General features: G+C 30.4%; 1 pseudogene; it reads left to right on the top strand.

Annotated features, from left to right (window-relative positions):
* On the top strand, positions 1-14,897 carry LOC100241857 (cytochrome P450 CYP82D47-like; annotated as a pseudogene).
* Positions 14,898-14,968: the final 71 nt, after the last annotated feature.

The following is a 14,968-nucleotide window of genomic DNA, read 5'->3' as shown; positions in this document are numbered from 1 at the left end:
TTGAGTCATGGCTTCAGTTTCGAGGGATCATCGTTTTTGGCCTTCTGTTTGTGGTTGATTAAAGCCGAAGGGAACAAGAACAAAGGCAAAAGGGCACCAGAACCATCCAAGGCATGGCCTTTAATCGGACACCTTCATCTTCTATGAGCAGGCAAGCCCTAACATCAATCATTTGGAGCCATGGCAGATAAGTATGGACCAATCTTTTGCTTTCATATTGGCCTGCGCAAAACTTTTTTGGTTAGCAGCTAGGACCCAGCAAAAGAATGTTTCACTACCATGGACAAAGCATTTGACACTCGACCCAGATCCTTCGCAGGAAAGCTCATGGGCTATGACCATGCCATGTTTGGCTTCTCTCATTACGGGCCATACTGGCATGAGGTAAGGAAGCTGGTCTCGGTTGAGCTCCTCTTAAACCGCCAGCTTGAGTTACTCAACCATGTCCGGGACTCAGAAGTCAAGCTTTTCATCAAAGAGCTCTACGGGCAATGGATACAAAATGGGGACAGGCCTGCCTTGGTCGTGATGAAGGAGAAATGTTGGCACCTGGCAATGAAAAGAAGAAGAATTGGCTGAATTAATATTATTGATGTTGAAGTGTGTATTTATACAAGGAGGTTTGAGATCTTTTTCTACAAGTCAGACATCAGCTTACCATATTCTAAACTATCCAGCTATAAGTCAAGAATTACAATAGGAAAACTAACATATACAGATCATCTATTCTTAATATGGAAGATTTAGGAAGATTGACTTTCCAACACTCCCCCTCAAGTTGGAGAGTGGATATCCTACACTCCCAACTTGCGAATCATAGGAGCAAAAATCTCCTTTCCCAATGGTTTAGTCAGAATGTCTGCAAGTTGGTGCGCTGAGCTCACATGTCTTGTAATAATGGAACCATCTTGGATCTTGTCCCTAATATAGTGACAATCCATCTCAATGTGTCTAGTACGCTCATGGAAAATAGGGTTGGCTACAATGTGCAACGCTGCCTTGTTGTCACAATACAGCAAGGCAAGTTCCTGATGTAAAACACCCAAATCTTTCAAAAGGTACCGAAGCCATGTCAACTCACAACAATCTCCTGTCATTGCACGATACTCTGCTTCGGCTGAAGAGAGTGACACTGTTTTCTGTCGCTTTGATCTCCAAGAAATCAATGAAAGTCCAAGGAATACATAGTAGCCTGTAGTGGACCTTCTAGTAAGTGGACAACCTGCCCAATCAGAATCACAGTAGGCTCTCAATCTGAAATCATTATTCGAAGAGAAGAACATACCCTGACCAGGTGCATTCTTGAGATAACGTACAACTCTGAACGCTGCTTCCATATGAGCCTTTCTCGGTTGATGCATAAACCGGCTTAACACATGAACTGCATAAGTGATATCTGGCCTCGACACAGTTAGATATATTAACCTTCCAACCAATCTCCTATAACGACCTTGATCCTTGAGCAAATCGCTCTTATCAGACAATTTCAATCCTCGTTCCATAGGTGTATCAATAGGGGCAGCGCCCAATAATCCTGCATCCTCAATAATCTCTAATGCATACTTACGTTGGAAAATAAAAATACCATTTTTAGAAGCAGAAACTTCAATGCCAAGAAAGTATTTTAAATCACCCAGATCTTTGAGATGAAAATGACTATGCAGAAATTTTTTTTGTTGTAGCAATGCTCACAGGATCATTTCCAGTAATCAGAATATCATCAACATATATCAAGAGGGCAGTAAAGGACTTGCCTTATTTTCTAGTGAACAAAGAATAATCGGCTCGAGATTGTGCATAACCGGCAGATTGAATAGCTTCTGAGAACTTGGCGAACCACTGGCGAGAAGCTTGTTTCAGACCGTAGAGTGATTTATGAAGGCGACATACCAAGTTTTCCTCCCCCTGTTGCCGAAGCCCTAGCGGCGGAGACATATATATTTCCTCATGTAAGTCGCCATGAAGAAAAGTGTTGTTAACATCCATTTGATGAAGAGACCAGCCATGGGCTGCGGCCAATGCAAGCAAGCAGCAGACAGATATGATCTTGGCGGTGGGGGAAAAGGTATCCTGATAATCGACACCTTCTAATTGAGTAAAGCCTTTCGCTACCAATCGTGCTTTGTAACGCTCAATAGACCCATCTGAACGGTGTTTAATTTTATACACCCATCGACAGCCAATTGGTGTCTTGCCAGCCGGAAGTGGAGTGAGAGACCAAGTGCCATTAGCTTGGAGAGCCTGCAATTCAGAACGCATTGCCTCCTGCCACTCAGGATGAGTGGCTGCTTCCGAATAAGACCTAGGTTCAGTGACAGCACTATGTTGAGCAACAAAAGATCTATATGCAGGCTTATATCTGTGATAAGAAACATAATTGGCCAGTGGATATCTTGTACCTTTAGTTGGACCTGGAATCAAGGAAGACGATTGATTGGAGGAAACGTGGGAGCAAACATAATCGTGGAGCTTGATTGGCAGGGCGATATGGCGGTTGGAGCGACGGAGCGGAGTGGCTGGTTTGGGTGAGTGTGTTTCTGGTGAAAAGATGGGTGTCTCAGCTGGAGGAGCGGACGAGATGGATGCAAACGGTGGCACCGGAGAAGGCGATACTAGAGTTGTAGAAGGCGGTGGTGAAGGGTTTGGATCAATCTGAGAAGAAGGTTCGATAATGAGTTCGGAAGGTCGAGAAGGAGAGGAAAAGTTGTCATTTTTTGTGGTGGGAAACGGTGTGCTTGTGTGGTTGGAAAGAAGAGGGGAAAGTGCATGAGAAGTAGAGTCAAGGGAGGAAGAGATGTCATGGGCCACCAAGGGGATTGGACCAGAATTATGGGTCAACGAAGGGAGAGTAGAGTTGGGCTTGAGAGAGACATAAGGAAAAATATCTTCATGAAATTTGACATCTCGGCTAGTAAAGACCTTTTTGGTTGATAAATCAGATAATTTGTATGCTTTCTGACCAACAGGATAACCGATGAAAATGGATGGCATGGCACGGTAATCAAATTTGTGAGAGGTGTGAACATTGGTGGCATAGGCTAAACATCCGAAAACACGGAGATGGGAGTAAGAAGGTGGTTTTGAGTAAAGCAATTCAAAATGAGTTTTGAAAGACAATACTGGTGAAGGTAACCGATTGATGATGTGTACGGCAATGAGAGCACACTCCCTCCAAAATTGAGTGGGAACTTGAGCATGGAATTTCAAAGCTCGGGCTACTTGTAAAATATGACGATGTTTGCGTTCCACAACCCCATTTTGTTGAGGCGTGTAAACACAAGAATGTTGAAAGATGACACCATTATCTTGAAAAAAGGAACGAAGTGAGGTAAATTCTCTACCATTGTCACTTCGAAAAGTTTTAATGCGAAATTCAAATTGTGTGAACACATAGCTGAAGAAACGTTTTAAAAGTGATTGTGCTTCATCTTTATGTCGCATTAAAAATATCCAAGTGAAACGTGTATAATCATCGACAATAGTGAGAAAGTAATAGGCACCAAACAGAGAAGGGTGTCGATAACGACCCCAAATGTCACAATGAATAATCTCAAAAGGTTTTGTAGAAGAAATAGCACTAGTACCAAAAGGTAAACGACTTTGCTTAGCCAAGTGACATATAGAGCAATCATTATTGGACTGAACAGAAAAATTCAAAAAATTCTTGGCAATGAAACTCAAACGAGAAGGTGATACATGGCCTAAGCGACTGTGCCAGAGATCGGTGGAAGAGATGGCGAGATTGCAAGCTGGTTGGTTTATGGATGAGGAATGGTTGGTTAAAGATTTCTCCGTCACTAGTGCCACCAAATAGTATAGTCCGTCACGTTGTTTACCCAAACCAATCGTCCTTCTCGTAGCCAGATCCTGCAAAATACACCAATAAGGGAAAAACGTCACTGAACAATTTAGACCTCTTGTCAAACGACTAACTGATATTAAATCAACTTTGAATGTAGGCACAGATAAAACATCATGCAGATAATAAACGGAATTCAAAGGCAAAGTCCATTTCGTAACAATATTCGTTTTTTCTCCACTAGGCAACAATACGGGCGGTAACGAGCAATTTTTATCTTTATGCAATAGCTTAGAGGATGAAGTAATATGATTCGTCGCCCCACTATCAATAATCCAATTGTGGGAAGCGACTTTGGACAAACCTGGCTTTGTTACCGCATTCACTTTGGAACTAGAGTTTTCATCTTGGTTATTAAGAAGTGACAAAAGTTGCTTGAGTTGGGCTTCTGACAATGCAACTGCAGGTTTCCCTTCATCTGCCTCAGAAACTTGGTTAGCCGCAGAAAAACTTTTATTCCGATTTGAGTTTGAGCCTAAGTTCATTCTTGTTTTAGGATGGTCTGGTGGGTATCCATGTAGTTGAAAACACTTTTGGACCCAATGACCCATATCTCCACAATACGAGCACTGGAGGCATCCTCTTCTAGAACCCATGCGGCGCCGATCTTGATCAAAAAATGGTCTACCATCTTGTCCTTGAGAAGATCGATTCAGCCGAAAATTTTGAGAACCAGAGGGGCGATCAGTCGGTTCCATCCTTCCTGTGTTCGATCGATCTATTCCGTCCTTCCAAGTTGCCGAAGACTTGCCGTTGCTGCGCACGGCCATAGCAGCACTTGCGGCAGATTCCGCTGCTGCGTTCGTCGAAGTGAGAAGGCGTTGCTTTTCTTCTTGAGAGACAGAGGAGTATGCTTGGCGAACAGAAGGGAGAGAATTCATCAGGAGGATTTGCCCGCGAATAACACTGTAAGATTCATTCAAACCCATCAGAAATTGCATCAATTTTTGTTGATCTTGTTGTGCCCCATGTGATGCAGCGTTGTAGGAAGCCAGTTCATCCCACAAGCCTTTCAATTTTGTGTAATAGGCAGAGACAGAGAGTTGCTCTTGTCGAAGACAAGCAATATCTCGCTGAATTTCAAAGATGCGAGGCGCATTGCTCTGAGAGAATCGCTCACAGAGATCTTCCCAAACTTCATGAGCAGTAGAATAATAGATTACACTGTCCGCAATTTCTGGATTGAGAGTATTGACGATCCAGGAGTGAACCATGTCATTACACCGTGACCAAGTCGCATAACCTTCAGGATCAATTTCTTCTGAAGGAGCCTTGATCGAGCCATTAACAAAACCCAATTTGTTCTTGGAATTTAAAGCTAAAATCATAGCCCTTTTCCAAGCCGAATAATTGTCTCCATTCAAAGATTTGGAAATCAAAACCAAACCTAGGTGATTTGAATGGTGAGTGAAATAGGGATTGGAGAGATCTGCCTTTGAGAAATCCGTAGGAATCTCTGATTTTGCTATGATGATTGAAGAAAAGAGATGCTACACGAGAGATTAGAGTGCAGCAATGAATCAGGATTTTAGTCCTGCTCTGATACCATGAAAAGAAGAAGAATTGGCTGAATTAATATTATTGATGTTGAAGTGTGTATTTATATAAGGAGGTTTGAGATCTTTTTCTACAAGTCAGGAATCAGCTTACCATATTCTAGACTATCCAGCTATAAGTCAGGAATTACAATAGGAAAACTAACACATACAGATCATCTATTCTTAATATGGAAGATTTAGGAAGATTGACTTTCCAACAGGCAACAAATGTAATGGTGAGCGAAGTAGGTGGGAAACGGTATTTTGGCACCGTTACAAATGACTATGAGTCAAGACGGTGCCGGAAGGCCCTTGAAGATTTGTTATATCTGTCGAGGATATTTATGGTTTCTGATGCAATTCCCTCCCTTGGCTGGTTGGAGACTGTGAGAGGATATACGGCAAAAATGAAGAGAATAGCTAGGGAGGTGGATCAGGTGCTGGGAAGCTGGGTGGAGGAGCATCGCCGGAAGAGGTTCTCTGGAAGCGTGAACGAGGCTGTGCAAGACTTCATCCATGTCATGCTGTCTGTTATTGAGGATGGTCAGTTCTCTGATCATGACCATGACACCGTCATTAAGGCTACTTGCTTGGTATGTTTCTTCTACTTTCCTTGGTCAAATTCCATAAACCTCCACACACTTCTGTATGGAAACAGCAAACCTCCATCATGATTTGTTTTGTCCTGTTATACTTGCTATTTCAGGACTGATTATTAACTCTCAACTTTCTTTGACAAATTTTCTGGGAATAATGAAAACTATGATAAACTTTTAAATTGTTCTACCGACAGCTAGACTCACTATTTTTTAACACATACTGATCAAAGGAGCCATATCACCGGCTCAAAAGACCAACATGGATGTAATGTTGATGTAGACTCTTATATAGGCGGCTTTGATTCAACAGTGATCACACTGACCTGTGCCCTCTGTCCGCTAATGAACAATCCCAGCACTCTAAAAAGAGCACAAGATGAGTTAGACATCAAAGTGGGAAAGCATCGCCAAGTGGATGAGTCAGACATAAAGAACCTAGTCTACTTGCAAGCCATCATCAAGGAAACCTTAATTACGACTGTACCCTGCTGCACCGCTTTCAGTGCCACGTGAGGCCATGGAGGATTGCACCGTGGCAGGCTTCCACATCCAAGCTGGGACGCGCCTTTTGGTTAACCTCTGGAAGTTGCACAGGGACCCCAGAATTTGGTCGGATCCTTTGGAGTTCCAACCTGAGAGGTTTCTAACGAAGCATGTGGATTTGGATGTTAGGGGTCGAAATTTTGAATTTCTGCCATTTGGGTCAGGCAGAAGGGTATGCCCAGGAATCTCATTTGCGCTTGAGGTCGTGCATCTGACACTAGCCAGACTGCTTCATGGTTTTGAATTGGGAGTGGTTGCGGATTTACCAGTGGATAGGACTGAGGGGGGTGTTTGGTACACAGGAATAGGGAGTGGGAATAGACATCTCATTCCTTTTCTCCCTTATTCCTATGTTTGGATAAATGTTAAGAAGGCAGAAATGAAATAAAAAATTATTCCGGCAGAAATCAAATCCAACTTATGAGTCGGATTTGCATTCATTAAAAGTAGGTGGTATTCTGATTTATTAAACCTATTTGATAATATAAAATAACCTAAATTACTATTTTACCCTCTTATCTTGTTTTTCAAACCCGATGTTTATCTTCTTTGTAAAGGTAGAAATCCATTCATCATCCACTTCTTATCTTCTTTGCAAAGCTAGAGACCCACTCATCATCCAATTCTCTGCAAGAAGTGATTCTTCCAAATTGAATCAATTAAACCTTCCACGATATTTAAAAAAAAAAAAATCAATTTCTAATTTATAGGGTTTTGGATGTTCATTTTGATTGTTGGATCTAAGATTCTTCATTGTTTGCTACAACTAGGTTCTAAAAACTCCCTTCTACATCTTCGATCAGGTTTACTTTATTTTCTCTTTCTTCTTCTACTTCTTTATATGTGTTTATTCTTTCTCTATAAATCGATTAATTTTTTATTTATTAATTTATGTTTGGAATCTTTGATGTTTCTTTATCTTGTATTAATGGAAACTGGAGAGAAAAATTGAAATGGTTGGAAAAAGATTTTTCGATTTCACGTGTTTATAATATTGAAAAATTTTAATGGTTAGGAAAAAAATAAAAAGAAAAAAACAAAACTTTTGGTTTTTTAATAATAAATTTGAATTCTTTTATTTCCTCTTTTGAAAATAGGAAAAACATTTGCTAGCTTTGAGAATTTAAATATTATAATAAATAATTTTTTTTTTGAAAAATATAATTTTAGAACTACTTAAGCATGACAAATTATTCAAATTTTTAATAAAAATAATAATTGAATATTTGTGCATTAGGGTTATACAATTTTTTATGGTTAATTTTTTATTTATTGTATTAATGGAAACTGGAGAGAAAAATTGAAATGGTTGGAAAAAGATTTTTCGATTTCACGTGTTTATAATATTGAAAATTTTTAATGGTTAGGAAAAAAATAAAAAGAAAAAAACAAAACTTTTGGTTTTTTAATAATAAATTTGAATTCTTTTATTTCCTCTTTTGAAAATAGGAAAAACATTTGCTAGCTTTGAGAATTTAAATATTATAATAAATAATTTTTTTTTGAAAAATATAATTTTAGAACTACTTAAGCATGACAAATTATTCAAATTTTTAATAAAAATAATAATTGAATATTTGTGCATTAGGGTTATACGATTTTTTATGGTTAATTTTTTATTTATTGTACTAATGGAAACTGGAGAGAAAAATTGAAATGGTTGGAAAAAGATTTTTCGATTTCACGTGTTTATAATATTGAAAATTTTTAATGGTTAGGAAAAAAATAAAAAGAAAAAAACAAAACTTTTGGTTTTTTAATAATAAATTTGAATTCTTTTATTTCCTCTTTTGAAAATAGGAAAAACATTTGCTAGCTTTGAGAAATTAAATATTATAATAAATAATTTTTTTTTTGAAAAATATAATTTTAGAACTACTTAAGCATGACAAATTATTCAAATTTTTAATAAAAATAATAATTGAATATTTGTGCATTAGGGTTATACAATTTTTTATGGTTAATTTTTTATTTATTGTATTAATGGAAACTGGAGAGAAAAATTGAAATGGTTGGAAAAAGATTTTTCGATTTCACGTGTTTATAATATTGAAAATTTTTAATGGTTAGGAAAAAAATAAAAAGAAAAAAACAAAACTTTTGGTTTTTTAATAATAAATTTGAATTCTTTTATTTCCTCTTTTGAAAATAGGAAAAACATTTGCTAGCTTTGAGAATTTAAATATTATAATAAATAATTTTTTTTTTAAAAATATAATTTTAGAACTACTTAAGCATGACAAATTATTCAAATTTTTAATAAAAATAATAATTGAATATTTGTGCATTAGGGTTATACAATTTTTTATGGTTAATTTTTTATTTATTGTATTAATGGAAACTGGAGAGAAAAATTGAAATGGTTGGAAAAAGATTTTTCGATTTCACGTGTTTATAATATTGAAAATTTTTAATGGTTAGGAAAAAAATAAAAAGAAAAAAACAAAACTTTTGGTTTTTTAATAATAAATTTGAATTCTTTTATTTCCTCTTTTGAAAATAGGAAAAACATTTGCTAGCTTTGAGAATTTAAATATTATAATAAATAATTTTTTTTTGAAAAATATAATTTTAGAACTACTTAAGCAAGACAAATTATTCAAATTTTTAATAAAAATAATAATTGAATATTTGTGCATTAGGGTTATACGATTTTTTATGGTTAATTTTTTATTTGTTGTACTAATGGAAATTGGAGAGAAAAATTGAAATGGTTGGAAAAAGATTTTTCGATTTCACGTGTTTATAATATTGAAAATTTTTAATGGTTAGGAAAAAAATAAAAAGAAAAAAACAAAACTTTTGGTTTTTTAATAATAAATTTGAATTCTTTTATTTCCTCTTTTGAAAATAGGAAAAACATTTGCTAGCTTTGAGAAATTAAATATTATAATAAATAATTTTTTTTTTGAAAAATATAATTTTAGAACTACTTAAGCATGACAAATTATTCAAATTTTTAATAAAAATAATAATTGAATATTTGTGCATTAGGGTTATACAATTTTTTATGGTTAATTTTTTATTTATTGTATTAATGGAAATTGGAGAGAAAAATTGAAATGGTTGGAAAAAGATTTTTCGATTTCACGTGTTTATAATATTGAAAATTTTTAATGGTTAGGAAAAAAATAAAAAGAAAAAAACAAAACTTTTGGTTTTTTAATAATAAATTTGAATTCTTTTATTTCCTCTTTTGAAAATAGGAAAAACATTTGCTAGCTTTGAGAATTTAAATATTATAATAAATAATTTTTTTTTTGAAAAATATAATTTTAGAACTACTTAAGCATGACAAATTATTCAAATTTTTAATAAAAATAATAATTGAATATTTGTGCATTAGGGTTATACAATTTTTTATGGTTAATTTTTTATTTATTGTATTAATGGAAACTGGAGAGAAAAATTGAAATGGTTGGAAAAAGATTTTTCGATTTCACGTGTTTATAATATTGAAAATTTTTAATGGTTAGGAAAAAAATAAAAAGAAAAAAACAAAACTTTTGGTTTTTTAATAATAAATTTGAATTCTTTTATTTCCTCTTTTGAAAATAGGAAAAACATTTGCTAGCTTTGAGAATTTAAATATTATAATAAATAATTTTTTTTTGAAAAATATAATTTTAGAACTACTTAAGCATGACAAATTATTCAAATTTTTAATAAAAATAATAATTGAATATTTGTGCATTAGGGTTATACGATTTTTTATGGTTAATTTTTTATTTATTGTACTAATGGAAACTGGAGAGAAAAATTGAAATGGTTGGAAAAAGATTTTTCGATTTCACGTGTTTATAATATTGAAAATTTTTAATGATTAGGAAAAAAATAAAAAGAAAAAAACAAAACTTTTGGTTTTTTAATAATAAATTTGAATTCTTTTATTTCCTCTTTTGAAAATAGGAAAAACATTTGCTAGCTTTTAGAATTTAAATATTATAATAAATAATTTTTTTTTTGAAAAATATAATTTTAGAACTACTTAAGCATGACAAATTATTCAAATTTTTAATAAAAATAATAATTGAATATTTGTGCATTAGGGTTATACAATTTTTTATGGTTAATTTTTTATTTATTGTATTAATGGAAACTGGAGAGAAAAATTGAAATGGTTGGAAAAAGATTTTTCGATTTCACGTGTTTATAATATTGAAAATTTTTAATGGTTAGGAAAAAAATAAAAAGAAAAAAACAAAACTTTTGGTTTTTTAATAATAAATTTGAATTCTTTTATTTCCTCTTTTGAAAATAGGAAAAACATTTGCTAGCTTTGAGAATTTAAATATTATAATAAATAATTTTTTTTGAAAAATATAATTTTAGAACTACTTAAGCATGACAAATTATTCAAATTTTTAATAAAAATAATAATTGAATATTTGTGCATTAGGGTTATACGATTTTTTATGGTTAATTTTTTATTTATTGTACTAATGGAAACTGGAGAGAAAAATTGAAATGGTTGGAAAAAGATTTTTCGATTTCACGTGTTTATAATATTGAAAATTTTTAATGGTTAGGAAAAAAATAAAAAGAAAAAAACAAAACTTTTGGTTTTTTAATAATAAATTTGAATTCTTTTATTTCCTCTTTTGAAAATAGGAAAAACATTTGCTAGCTTTTAGAATTTAAATATTATAATAAATAATTTTTTTTTTGAAAAATATAATTTTAGAACTACTTAAGCATGACAAATTATTCAAATTTTTAATAAAAATAATAATTGAATATTTGTGCATTAGGGTTATACAATTTTTTATGGTTAATTTTTTATTTATTGTATTAATGGAAACTGGAGAGAAAAATTGAAATGGTTGGAAAAAGATTTTTCGATTTCACGTGTTTATAATATTGAAAATTTTTAATGGTTAGGAAAAAAATAAAAAGAAAAAAACAAAACTTTTGGTTTTTTAATAATAAATTTGAATTCTTTTATTTCCTCTTTTGAAAATAGGAAAAACATTTGCTAGCTTTGAGAATTTAAATATTATAATAAATAATTTTTTTTGAAAAATATAATTTTAGAACTACTTAAGCATGACAAATTATTCAAATTTTTAATAAAAATAATAATTGAATATTTGTGCATTAGGGTTATACGATTTTTTATGGTTAATTTTTTATTTATTGTACTAATGGAAACTGGAGAGAAAAATTGAAATGGTTGGAAAAAGATTTTTCGATTTCACGTGTTTATAATATTGAAAATTTTTAATGGTTAGGAAAAAAATAAAAAGAAAAAAACAAAACTTTTGGTTTTTTAATAATAAATTTGAATTCTTTTATTTCCTTTTTTGAAAATAGGAAAAACATTTGCTAGCTTTTAGAATTTAAATATTATAATAAATAATTTTTTTTTTGAAAAATATAATTTTAGAACTACTTAAGCATGACAAATTATTCAAATTTTTAATAAAAATAATAATTGAATATTTGTGCATTAGGGTTATACAATTTTTTATGGTTAATTTTTTATTTATTGTATTAATGGAAACTGGAGAGAAAAATTGAAATGGTTGGAAAAAGATTTTTCGATTTCACGTGTTTATAATATTGAAAATTTTTAATGGTTAGGAAAAAAATAAAAAGAAAAAAACAAAACTTTTGGTTTTTTAATAATAAATTTGAATTCTTTTATTTCCTCTTTTGAAAATAGGAAAAACATTTGCTAGCTTTGAGAATTTAAATATTATAATAAATAATTTTTTTTGAAAAATATAATTTTAGAACTACTTAAGCATGACAAATTATTCAAATTTTTAATAAAAATAATAATTGAATATTTGTGCATTAGGGTTATACGATTTTTTATGGTTAATTTTTTATTTATTGTACTAACGGAAACTGGAGAGAAAAATTGAAATGGTTGGAAAAAGATTTTTCGATTTCACGTGTTTATAATATTGAAAATTTTTAATGGTTAGGAAAAAAATAAAAAGAAAAAAACAAAACTTTTGGTTTTTTAATAATAAATTTGAATTCTTTTATTTCCTCTTTTGAAAATAGGAAAAACATTTGCTAGCTTTTAGAATTTAAATATTATAATAAATAATTTTTTTTTTGAAAAATATAATTTTAGAACTACTTAAGCATGACAAATTATTCAAATTTTTAATAAAAATAATAATTGAATATTTGTGCATTAGGGTTATACAATTTTTTATGGTTAATTTTTTATTTATTGTATTAATGGAAACTGGAGAGAAAAATTGAAATGGTTGGAAAAAGATTTTTCGATTTCACGTGTTTATAATATTGAAAATTTTTAATGGTTAGGAAAAAAATAAAAAGAAAAAAACAAAACTTTTGGTTTTTTAATAATAAATTTGAATTCTTTTATTTCCTCTTTTGAAAATAGGAAAAACATTTGCTAGCTTTGAGAATTTAAATATTATAATAAATAATTTTTTTTTGAAAAATATAATTTTAGAACTACTTAAGCATGACAAATTATTCAAATTTTTAATAAAAATAATAATTGAATATTTGTGCATTAGGGTTATACGATTTTTTATGGTTAATTTTTTATTTATTGTACTAATGGAAACTGGAGAGAAAAATTGAAATGGTTGGAAAAAGATTTTTCGATTTCACGTGTTTATAATATTGAAAATTTTTAATGGTTAGGAAAAAAATAAAAAGAAAAAAACAAAACTTTTGGTTTTTTAATAATAAATTTGAATTCTTTTATTTCCTCTTTTGAAAATAGGAAAAACATTTGCTAGCTTTGAGAATTTAAATATTATAATAAATAATTTTTTTTTTGAAAAATATAATTTTAGAACTACTTAAGCATGACAAATTATTCAAATTTTTAATAAAAATAATAATTGAATATTTGTGCATTAGGGTTATACGATTTTTTATGGTTAATTTTTTATTTATTGTACTAATGGAAACTGGAGAGAAAAATTGAAATGGTTGGAAAAAGATTTTTCGATTTCACGTGTTTATAATATTGAAAATTTTTAATGGTTAGGAAAAAAATAAAAAGAAAAAAACAAAACTTTTGGTTTTTTAATAATAAATTTGAATTCTTTTATTTCCTCTTTTGAAAATAGGAAAAACATTTGCTAGCTTTGAGAATTTAAATATTATAATAAATAATTTTTTTTTTGAAAAATATAATTTTAGAACTACTTAAGCATGACAAATTATTCAAATTTTTAATAAAAATAATAATTGAATATTTGTGCATTAGGGTTATACAATTTTTTATGGTTAATTTTTTATTTATTGTATTAATGGAAACTGGAGAGAAAAATTGAAATGGTTGGAAAAAGATTTTTCGATTTCACGTGTTTATAATATTGAAAATTTTTAATGGTTAGGAAAAAAATAAAAAGAAAAAAACAAAACTTTTGGTTTTTTAATAATAAATTTGAATTCTTTTATTTCCTCTTTTGAAAATAGGAAAAACATTTGCTAGCTTTGAGAATTTAAATATTATAATAAATAATTTTTTTTTTGAAAAATATAATTTTAGAACTACTTAAGCATGACAAATTATTCAAATTTTTAATAAAAATAATAATTGAATATTTGTGCATTAGGGTTATACAATTTTTTATGGTTAATTTTTTATTTATTGTACTAATGGAAACTGGAGAGAAAAATTGAAATGGTTGGAAAAAGATTTTTCGATTTCACGTGTTTATAATATTGAAAATTTTTAATGGTTAGGAAAAAAATAAAAAGAAAAAAACAAAACTTTTGGTTTTTTAATAATAAATTTGAATTCTTTTATTTCCTCTTTTGAAAATAGGAAAAACATTTGCTAGCTTTGAGAATTTAAATATTATAATAAATAATTTTTTTTTGAAAAATATAATTTTAGAACTATTTAAGCATGACAAATTATTCAAATTTTTAATAAAAATAATAATTGAATATTTGTGCATTAGGGTTATACGATTTTTTATGGTTAATTTTTTATTTATTGAGTATATATATATATATTTTAGTCTTATTATTTAATAACAAAAAACCTCTCAAATTTTATTTTTTTTAAATAAAAGTAAAAATAAAAAAAATATTTTAAATTATATGTAAGGATATTATTGTAAATTTATTTCTTTTTCATTTCCATTCCTATCATTATCAAATATTTGAATGGAAACAAATAATCATTCCAATCTTGCATTCCTAAGTTTATCCAAATGCTAGAAATGGAATCATCAAATTCATTCCATTCCACTAAGAAATAGGAAAGGAAACAAAATATTATTCTCATTCTCTATTCCGACGTGCCAAACACTCCCTGAAGGTTCAGGGGTGACTCTTCCCAGAGCAACCCCGTTAGATGTCACCGTTTTCCCAAGGCTACCTTCCGAGCTCTACGGTTATTAAGCAAGCATGCATGAAGACGGAAAAGTCTACTCCAAATGTTATCTTCTAAGCTGTATTGTGATTAATTAGGC

The sequence above is a fragment of the Vitis vinifera genome, chromosome 3, assembly GCF_030704535.1.
Source record: "Vitis vinifera cultivar Pinot Noir 40024 chromosome 3, ASM3070453v1".
Taxonomy (NCBI): domain Eukaryota; kingdom Viridiplantae; phylum Streptophyta; class Magnoliopsida; order Vitales; family Vitaceae; genus Vitis; species Vitis vinifera.
Note: the sequence above shows the minus strand (reverse complement) of the source record. Positions and strands in the feature narration are given on the sequence as shown.